This window comes from Pinus tabuliformis, chromosome 1_2 (genome assembly GCF_031772625.1).
Source record: "Pinus tabuliformis cultivar Carrire ecotype Pingquan chromosome 1_2, CPIR1, whole genome shotgun sequence".
Lineage (NCBI taxonomy): Eukaryota > Viridiplantae > Streptophyta > Pinopsida > Pinales > Pinaceae > Pinus > Pinus tabuliformis.
Genome location: NC_142298.1, coordinates 291,224,718 through 291,235,899, shown reverse-complemented (window position 1 = coordinate 291,235,899; position 11,182 = coordinate 291,224,718).

The window sequence follows — 11,182 nt, the reverse complement described above, 5'->3', positions numbered from 1 at the left end:
AATTTTCTATATCTTATGTAACAAGGAAAAGAATAAAGAAAAATATTATTTTCTAGCATGGGTTTTGTTGGTTATGTGGGACCTGACCCAGGTTTAGCAGTGAGTTTAGCCAAGAAAAGCTCAGTACTATTGGCCCTTTTGGCAACAGTTCGCGGAGTGTGGACTGAGGTCTCACCCGAAGTAGTATGGGAGGGTGCTGGAACAAGGTTTCCGCACCCTAGGGATGTCTTGATGAGGGTTATGGACGTTCGCGATCCCAGCCTACGCGTTGCGCTGCCCTGCACAACTTTCTATCCTTCACAACCCGTGCGCACCTTAGAGAATACAATATTATTTTGATCTGATCCTTACTGTGTTATCATATTAGTGCTTAACTTAGTTTGTGTAGGCCCAATGTTCATTATTATTTATTCAACATTTAGATGAGCGTGTGTATCCGAAAACAATATAAATGCATAAAGATAACTAGAACATAGAAATACAGATCTACAAAAAGACGCACAATATTCTAAATCAAAATTATCTTTAGTAATAGTGAAGTTCAGTTACAGACCCGACTCCGCCCTACACACTAAGTTGCGGACTTTACTAGGCATTTGTGCACTCAGCTATAGAGCCTCTAACTATCACTATGACCCAATACGCTTCGGATTCACTTCTATCTTCTAACCATGCCTTCGCATCTATCTATTAATTGTCAAAACTAAGACCCTCTTCCCACTTATAGCCTCACTCTATTTATACAATCCCATGGTCCACGGACCATGGGTAGGCCGACACACTTTACATTAAATTACATTATCTTAGGGCGGACAACCCTAGACTCTCACACTTCGCTCTCGCATTTCGCGGAGTCTTTACATTACATATGACCAAAACTAGGGCTTTAAGACCCAAAAACATGCTACGCGGGGATCCGATGCCCAACAAGCCCCCAACATAATCATCGTGACTCGTCCTGAGTCACTCTGCTGGTGTGGTGATCTTTGCGCGAAGTCCATGCAGTAGGTCTCGTGCAACTTGGGTGTCTGTAGCACACTATTCCACTGCCTGTGATACTTATTGCACATGTATCTCTGAACTTTCATGAGCAAGGTCACATTCCTGTCCCACCACATATAGTTCCTACATCTATGCTAGCTTCCCTTCAATGGTAGCTGTGATTGTGAACGCTTCATCGATCCATGGCTGGATGAATCCTTTATGCAGGGCTTCCTTTTGGTGTGTGACATCTAATTGGTCCTTCAGTGCCCGTGCCAACTGTAGTCTGGCGAGTCGTTGAGTAAGGGAAACCGTTTGCACGGTGCCCCAGACACTGTTGTACTTCTACTGCAACTCGCGCCCCTCTGTCTCTGGGCGTTGTAGGTTCGGGTCTTCGTGAAAGTTCGTAAGTATGGTTATTGCTTGCTCCAACATCCGAGTGCACCCCTTTCTCAACTGGCCAATTTGTTCCAACCCCATCTAGATAGTGCAGGCACGTTGCTCTCTGAATTTTGGGGGTGTGGAGGGTTGTGCCTTTAATTGCAGCTTGGTGGTTTGTAGGTTCAGCTCCAAATGAACCTTTGTCATTTCCTCCCGGGCCTCGAGGACTCCAATCGCCAATCTATGGACCCGCCCTGCTGGCAAAACCAACTATGGAACTCTACTGCTTGCATCCTCTACAGCCTGCTCCAATCTGCTATCCTGTGAAACCAACTCATCCCTCTGGATGTTGAGCTGGTCCATGTTAATTTTCTGCTCATGCAGGACCTGGATCACTCGGCCTTCCCAGGAGCGGAGTTTGGCAATGACCCCATCCTACAGCTAGTACAGTATTTCACACAGCAAGGCAGCCAAGTTCAAGCTGACACCTTTCATGCTGCTCATCGCAGCCCAGTCATCCCTGCTTGCTACTGCTAACATACCTTTGGGCAACATGAAGGTGTTACCCATATGGGAGCACAGCAGCTACTCGGCTTGAGCGATTCCTGTGGTGACATACTAGGCCATTGTGCCTATTTGGGGGTGTTTTACCTGTAAACCTTGTAGCTACATGATGAGCACCCCCAACACAGTGTTCTACTCCATCTATAATCCCTGGAGCGCGTCCTCCGCGACTTCCCGAATCGTTTTGTTGATATGCAAGAGAGCACCTTCTGTGAGCATGATCAAATCGACGGACGTCTTTATCGCTTTCCCTTTCTTCCTAGGGGCTATTTTCTTTGGGTCGCATGGCTGCTTGAAATGTGTTGATGTCGTACTGGGGTCCACGCGGTCCTCCTCCTTGTCCACATCCCCGATCTGCTACCTCGAGGACATCTCCTGGCCTTCCTCAACCTCTCTGGTTGGCACGATTGTGATTTCTGTCATCTGTGATGCTGCTGCCGCATCGGTCGCCTTCTACCGTGTGGCTGCTTCTTGTTCCTAGTTCTTCCTCTCAGCCAGTTGCACGAGGCATAGCTTGGTGTCCTTCTTTTGTTGCTGAGCTACGATCTTCTCCATTTCTACCAAGTCTAGGGTGTGCCACTCCGAAGGCCACGACTCCATCACTGCAAATATCGCATCATCTGTTGCAATGAACGAAAGCTTCACCCATGTTCAAGTTGGATCCTTACGCGCCCGGATATACAGGTTATGCATATCCGCCTTGAATTTTGCCACACTTTGTAAGCTGTTATGAACTATAGGGGACAAGTGTGGCCTGCAATTGATCCATGTTCGAATGCTTGCCTCCATGAACACCCAGAACACCTTTATCTCACAAATCCTGTTCACGTCTTTTGTAGCCTAGAGCGAGGTGTACCTTGGGGCTTTGGGTAGGTCACCCTCAGTAGTGGGAAACTGGCTGTCCATCGGTAGCTCCCCTGCAACCAACAGGATGGATAAGAGCAACCACGAATAGTGGACAATCTTACCCTGCTCCAAGGCCTCCTTGCAGTTCGTCAAGAACTCATCGCAGAGGAACTGTGCCCAGTTGAATTGGACCCCCTCTGCGCATTTCTCTACCAATGTAATCATAGATGATGGTACTTCGTCAGCGTGGCATTTCCTCATTAGCTTACCAACTAGCAGCTCGGTGGCTACACACACCCCTTGGTCTCTAATACTTGCTATTGCGTACCCCCGCTTTCTCTTTTCTAGCTTATACTTGGCCTTCATATCTTCTGTGAGGGCCAAGTCACTGCTTTTTCCTGTTATGGCCACGAGGTCATTTCCTTTGACTGGCAGTCGAGAAATTTAGTGAATTAGATTGGTTGTGATGGGAATCAGCTCCTCCATCCAGAGATACCCATCATGCACCAGGCACAACAGCTGCCTGATGTCAAAAATGGTGATGGGCACGCGGTGGTAGTAAGGTATCCATCACAGATGGAGTAACCCAGCCTTCTCCACACCGCACAACCATTTCTACTTTATTTACTTCTCCCCGGCCAACTGTGGGAACTTCTCACTATCCACGAGGTCCCAAACTTCAAACTTCATAGTAGGTACTTGTCCCAACGATGGACCTTCAAACCTTATATCATCGGGGAGGAGCGGGGTCTGGAGCGCACTCTTCGTGGCCTCCAGGTCCTTCGGTACCTTAGCTTTCCCCTTCCACGGGGGGACGTATGGAGGTAACTTTGTCGCGGAATTATTTTGGGAGACATCCTCCACCTCATCATCTTGCACCTCAATTGGGGTGATCAAGGCCTGCAAGTCTTCCTCCTCCCCCATTGTTTCAATGGTGATGGCTTTTCCCTTCTCCGCCATTGACAATTTGCCAAACCGTGGGTTTCTTGGGGATACACGGACTGGCCCCAATGTTTGCTTATCTTTCTTTGGCCGTGACATTCGTGGTGATTTTGGTTTTTCTAGCAGAGCTGCCGCCTCTCCAAGCTCCTCATGGGTCATACAGGGCTCGGCGATAACTTCGGTGAATCACACTCTTGTTCTAGCAGCTGTCATTGTGTCTACACTTGAGGATGGTAAGAGTACGTGGTGCTTAATGCCCTGTACTTGCTCAATTCTTAAACAACAAAGTGTTGCCTTGGAGATGGCCCTAGGGTTTTTATATTTTGAATTTGAATTCGACCCTTCCCCCCACCTCTACATCATTAATGCCTTCTTGGCAGCAGATCATCCCAAATCTCATTCTTAATTTGTGTCTTAATTGCCCACCACCCACTCCTTTTTTCCTTAAATTGGACCTCTTGTCATGAACAATGACACCAACGGTTACCTCCTAGCCTACCCACATAGCAGTGTAGCCCCTTATGCGCGGCCGCAACCCCTGTGACATCCCTATCCTACACGCAACCTTCGTCTCGCGCATCTCCCATACAGACTCTTTTATAGTCCTGCACTCTCTTTCAACTACTTGGAGCACTGAGACTGTGCTTCCTACGAATAGTCAGGTGGTCACACCACCGGTGCGAGGCTTTAATTTACCTTCCAGCCCGATTCGTAGGCACTCCTCAATTACCCTCATGTCCGTCAATGCGTCGCATTCTTCCTTGTATGGTGTGCTCCCTTGTTTACTTTGTTGAGTAAGATGCGGTCGCAGCCATGGTAGCAGGGTCATAAATTCTTCTAATGTAGTAGTATGGCTAGCTACACCTTGTCCCATCATGCTTAGTTTCTCAGCATCGTGATTTTCTTTCTCAGCCGTACCCAATCTTCTTCGAGTTCAGGAAGTTTCAAGTTCCCTCGCCGAATGGCTTCCTGTAACTGCATAATTCCTTTACCCATGTCCTCACGTACTGTCCCAGCTATGGGAGTTATTTTATGGGGATTCTTCTCTGCTCTTATGGTTTCGTCTCTTCTCATCAGTGTTGGGGTCACTTCCGTGCTCCGGCTTTTGCTTATGTTCCTATAAGCCCACCGAACTGCTGGTACGCGCAATTCCCAATCAGTTTGTCTCTCCTGGTGAACTCTGTTCATGATTCTACATAACTTTTTGAATGCTCCGACGTGGAATATTTGTGGTGTGCATCACTTTTCCTACTACCACATCTGGTTCTGATTTTTGATCCTTATTCTAGGATGTGCTTGCATAGCACCCGTCTGCACCCATCGACACAGGTGGGCGCGCAAGCTACTTCGTCCTAGCCGCCCGACTCTTGTTCGACGCTAGGGGATTCCAAGCTGTAAGCGCATCTGCCTTCTACATTCGTGCCAGTTTACAATGGTCTCCTGATGTGTACTCCACCATCGTGCAGGTGTTGCGCGTAGCACCCATTCCAATGCACCATACCACTGTTGTTCTGGTACTATGCTTTCAAGTTTATCTAGGAATTCATCCACCGCTTTCACTCCATCATATGTTGGTAGTTCCCTTGCCTCTATCGTTATGCAATGTAGTGATCTAATCATCATGTTGCAATTCATCGTTATCACTTCATGCAGTCGGTTCTGCCAACGTTCTACTTCTTCATCTGAATCCGAAGTACAGGAGTTGTTGCGCTCCCATGAGATTCTCCCATCTGCAATCGGGTTCACCCAATCCTGGTCTCGTACTATTATCTGGTAAATGAAATCCAGCTCATCATTGATTTCATCATCGCGGACTGGTTCAGTGTAGCATGCTCCTTCGGCTGGGTCTAGCGGAACTACCACGCATAGGGACTTTTTCTCGAATATAATCTTCCGCTTCTTCAGGTTAATGACTCCATTCATATCAATGGCCTAGTCTATTCCTAGCAACGCGGGATAAGGATTATTGTCATTGACAATATCTATTACTTCAAATTCCATCTGTGTGCTCACGCCTTCGATATCAACTGTTACCCTTGCAACCTCCCCATGGGAAAAATCTTCTATTGGTTTGCCATTCGTAATTGAATAGGGGACCACTATAACATGGGCCTACCCATGCGCTCCCTTGTTTTCTTTAGTAACACATTTTCATCTGATCCTAGATCTAGGATGACCTGATCCATTTCATACTCGCCAATCTACGCCGTCAATCTCATTTCCCTCTCGGTGCACAATGCATGCTTTCCCAGTTTTCGGACTATGTGTAGTTCCCCTGACCCCGTGCACTTCGTGATCAACTTCTATTGTCCCTTAAATACCTTATTATCTCGAAGCAATTTCATGCATGTCTCCAAAAGGTAGTAAGCATAGAAGGATCCATCCCTGCCTCTGGTTGATCCTTACTACCTAAAGTGGAGGCCTCTACAAGGCTCTTCTTAGCTTCCATGTATGTCTCCTTTGCGCGTTCTAAGTCAAACTCAAGTTCCTTTGTAGGAGCCTTGTGAACCCATGTATCTTCCTCGAGTTGCTTCCCCTTATCCTCCCCTGTGGTCGCACCACTTCTGAGCATCATGTTCACATTTAGGTCTTCTTTGCACGGTTCAGTCGTCATCATTTGGATATTTTGAGTCGGAGGAGGCTCGAGTACCCCTTTCTCGCGCATCTGTGCAATCAACATAGGACAATCTACCATTTCATGATCAAATTGAGCACAATATGAATAGGATATTCTCATTAGGTTGGTACAATCGCGAGCGTAGTTCCCTGGCCCTCCACAATTGTAACAAATTAACTGTCCACGACCCCTTCCTAGTACTATTCCTCCTCATCCTCGACCTTGCCCCTGAAATCCAGCATGTGCCATCCCCGCAGCTGGGTTGAGGGCTCACGTTTCTATCTGCATCCTATATGTTGGGGTCCAGTCCATCATTAACTCGTAACTGTGACAAGTGCACTTGTCATGGCCTACCGACCTGCAGAAATTACAAAACAACTACTGTGGAGTCTATGTATACTTCTGCAAAAAATGAGAGTTATCCGTCGTGTGTTTTCCTCCTATCTGAAAAATCGTGCACCATAACATGGGTGTCACACTCGGCCCTGCCTGTGCCTATGGTCCCAATGGCATTGGACCCCCTCCTGCCAAGTAGTTCGTGAATACTGGACAGTGGTCCTTGTCATGGCCCTGGCCTTTGCATTTTACGCACCATACTTCCTCGCGTGCCTCTGGCTACAGTGCCCTATCCTTCTTCAAGCTCTGCATTTCCAGACAGAGATTCTGTAACTGCGCATGGATTTGTTGAACTCCCAACCCTGGGTCTTGTATTGGTGTCTCATGCAACCACATCGCAATTTCCAGCGCTTTGGCCTGGGTAGAAATTTTTTGTTGTGACAGAGCCGTCCTCAAGTGCAGTGTTAGAGATGCCACAAACCATGCACGATTTTGTGCATCCGTGAGTGTCATATTAGCCTCACACATCGTACTCTTCAATCGCTAATCCAGACCCCAAGGGGTCTCACCTGGAAGAATCACGATCTCTTTATACCTGACGATTGACTGTGTCTCTGTTTTCGGTGGGCTAAATTCTCTGCTCAATGCATTCTGGTTCTCTGTTATACCTACATTTGGGTGGTCATTAGAGTGCTTGATATACGATGTAAACGTGCAATCCTACGTGGCTCACCAATGTAGCCTTCTTAATGTTGTCATCTGTGACCCCTTGCGCTTCCCACACTACTCTTACCACGAACCAGAACTGGTCCGGATCCTCATTCCATACTCCTCTGAATACGGGTAACTTGATCATACTCGCCATGCTGAATTGCGGGGTTGGTGGAGGTGGAGTGGGTGGAGATGGAGGTGAAGAAGGTGAAGCAGGTGGTAGCATGGGTGGAGGTGGTAACTATGGATTGTGTTGCCTTATCAAACTGACAGCACTTCTCGGAGAGACCCGAGCGAGCTCTTCCTCACTCTCTCGCGAAGGTGAAATTAAGGGACTATTTTCTAATTCCCCGCTACCTTTGTATATCTTTCCGCTCCGCGTCATTCCAAACATTAATATATTCGCATAACCCGCTTTTCACATAACAACATCTTAATCCAGGTATCATAGATTTAATGTACTTTCCTCGTGGTCCCTGGAGAAAACATCATTCCGCTTCACTGTAGCTCATGCTCATGTCTACTGCAAACTCAGTGATAAATCCCCCTATTATCCTGTCAAGCCAATGGTCCACAGCTCATGCGATCTTATCTTTTGATGCCTCTAGCCTGTGCACTAATTCTGCAGTCCACACTATAAGTTGGTCGAGCTTACACCTTCCCTGGCTATTGGCTAACCTCTCGATCCACTCATATAGTTCAGAAGGAAAGGATGCGAAGAAATTCTCGTGGATTTCTGTATACACGTAGTGATCTAGCCACCTTTTCTCAGATACCTGCGGAGTTCTATTTTCCTGTGTCGCAAACTCGTGAATCTTCTTGTCCAAACACTCTTCAATTTCCTTCTTTGTTGGGTTCTAGTGGCATGACATCAGACATCCCTTAGGCAGATCCCAGTCCCAGCAACGGAACCATCTAGTGGCTACGTGGGGCCTGACCCAAGTTTAGCTATGAGTTTAGCCAAGCAAATCCCGGTACTACTGGCCCTTTCGGCAATAGTCTGCGGAGCGCAGACTGAGGTCTCACCCGAAGTAGTATGGGAGGGTGCTATAACCAGGCTTTTGCACCCTAGGGATGTCTTGATGATGGTTCTGGATCTTCGCGATCCCAACCTACACGTTGCGCTGCCCCACGCAGCTTTCTATCCTTCACAACTTGTGTGCGCCTTAGAGAATACAGTATTATTTCAATCTAATCCTTATTGTGTTATCATATTAGTGCTTAACTTAGTTTGTGCAGGCCCAATGTTCTTTATTATTTATTCAACTTTCAGATGAGCATGCGTATCCGAAAACAATATAAATGCATAAAGATAACTAGAACATAGAAATACAGATCTACAAAAAATGCACAATATTCTGAATCAATCTTATCTTTAGTAATACTCAAGTCCAGTTATAGACCCAACTCCCCCTGCGTACTCAGTTGCAGGGGTCTGCACACTCAGCTGCGGACTTTACTAGGCCTCTACACACTCAGCTACAGAGCCTCTACCTATCACTACAACCCAATACACTTCAGATTCACTTCTATCTTCTAACCATGCCCTGGCATCTATCTATTACTTGTCAAAACTAAGACCCTCTTTCCACTTAGATCCTTGCTCAATTTATACAATCCCATGGTCCACGGACCATGGGTAGACCGACACGCTTTACATTAAATTACATTATCTTAGGGCAAACAACCCTCGACTCTCGCACTCCGCGCCCACATTTCGTGGAGTCTTTACATTACATTTGACCAAAACTCGGGATTTAAGCCCCAAAAACATGTTATGGGGGGGATCCGCTGCCCATCAAGTTTCATGCTTAAGATGATTTATCACTAAGTCAAGCATGTCCTTCATGCAGCTAGAGTTTTTCAACTCAAAAGAGTGTTTGTCATAAGTTTTGAAGTCAAGTCCCATTTGCACCTTAATAAGAAAGAGAAAAGAGAATTTTTTTTTAAGTAAAAATGTCAAATTTCTCCATACAACACCAAGTCAACCCTTCTAGTAGAAGTTGGCCTAAGAGAGGCCTATTTGACCCCTTGTAGAGGGTATATATATATAAGAGATCTCGAATAATTTGAAGACATCCAATCAAGTTCGATCTCTTGTGAAAAAATGAGCTAAAATTAGTGAAAAGAACAAGTAAATAAGTCAAATATAAATATTTAAGAAAGAAAAGTCCAAAGAGAGGGAAATATGCCCTAGAAAAGCTCACATGTGTGAAATTTCAGAGTTGCAGGGAGGCCAAAGTTGTAGGTCTGTTGTAGGGGGGAAGAAATTTGTTGCAGGGGGACAAAATCTAAATTTTGACTATCTTTTGGAATGTTTAGACTTTGTTCACCTAAGTAGACTTTGACCTATTTGAAAGACTTGAAAGGAATTATAACTTGGGGCTTGTGAGTGGACTTGGTCCTAGCATTTGGGTCTTGGATTTCTCATTTGATTTGATTTTATAACAAGAGAAGAGATTATTTGTGGGTTCCCCCTTGGAGGGGTTTTTCCCTGGCTTGGCACCTATATTTTGTGTCCATTATATTTCATGATCTTCATTTTTTATACTCTTAATAATTATTTGGTGAAAATAATCTAATAAAATAAGAAGAATAGGCTAACATAAGTTCACAAACAATTATTAAAGTTAGTAAAAATGTTTAAATAGTTACCCTAATAAATTCTACAACATGGTATTAGAGATAAGGTGAGAAGAAGGAAGCTTGAATATCTTCATTATTAACATAAGTGAAATACATACATCGAAGAACATTATTTACAAAAAGGACACAAGGAAAGGTTTAAGGAAGTAGACCTATTGTCTTAGGATAAAAGACACTACATCAATCTCTCATTTAAGGCCTTATCATCTGAAAAAGGACATGTGTCTCTCTTGAAGGATATTTTGAAGGAATCTATTGAAGGAAGGTGAATTTATCTTGGAAAATAATATTTGTCTCTCTCTCTTGGAAGGTTATTAATTTTAAGGTTCATTTGAAGACATCTTTGTAGAAAGCATCGAAGAAACCTGGGAACATCATCCACTCTTTGAAGCAGCCTAAAGGCACTATTGTTGAACGAATTTTTGAAGTCTCTTGAAAATTATTGAAAGCATTAATATAGTGAAGGAATAATCAATAAGGATACTTGTTTGACAAGTAAGTACAATATTGTCTCCCATGTCCCAGTCTACAAATCAAATGACTTCATTTTACAAGGAAGGCAACAAGCTCGTTGGATCAACAAACTTTCTAGTATGGAAAAAGAGGATTGATTTGGTTCTCATAGAAAATGAAGTCATGTAATATGTTCTTGGTGAAGTTACTATGCCAAATAAAGAGAAGACTAATGAATTATCAAGATATAAGAAGGGATAGGTGAGGGAACAAAGGATTTTTATTTAATCCATAAAGGATCGTCTCATTCCCTTTGTTTTTGATTTGAGAACATCTAAATATATCTATGATAAGTTGGTGAAATTGTACTCTATAAGTACATCAAGTTAGAAAATATCCTTGAGATATAAACTATATATAACAAGGATGTAAAAGGATGAATATACTCTCACATATCTTATGAAAATCTCACAATTGAGGGACCAGTTGCAAGGAATTGGGGAAGTCATTTCTAATTCAAAGATGACTACTTGTGTATTAAATGCTTTGTCACTTGAATGGAGTGTTTTTGCAACTAGTGTATGCTCAAGAAAATATACTACTCCATTTGATTAACTATGGGCTCAATGTGTCTTGGAAGAAACTAGGATAAAGGTAAAGGATGACACCAAATCAATTGAAAAGTCTCAACCCTTTTTTTTTAAA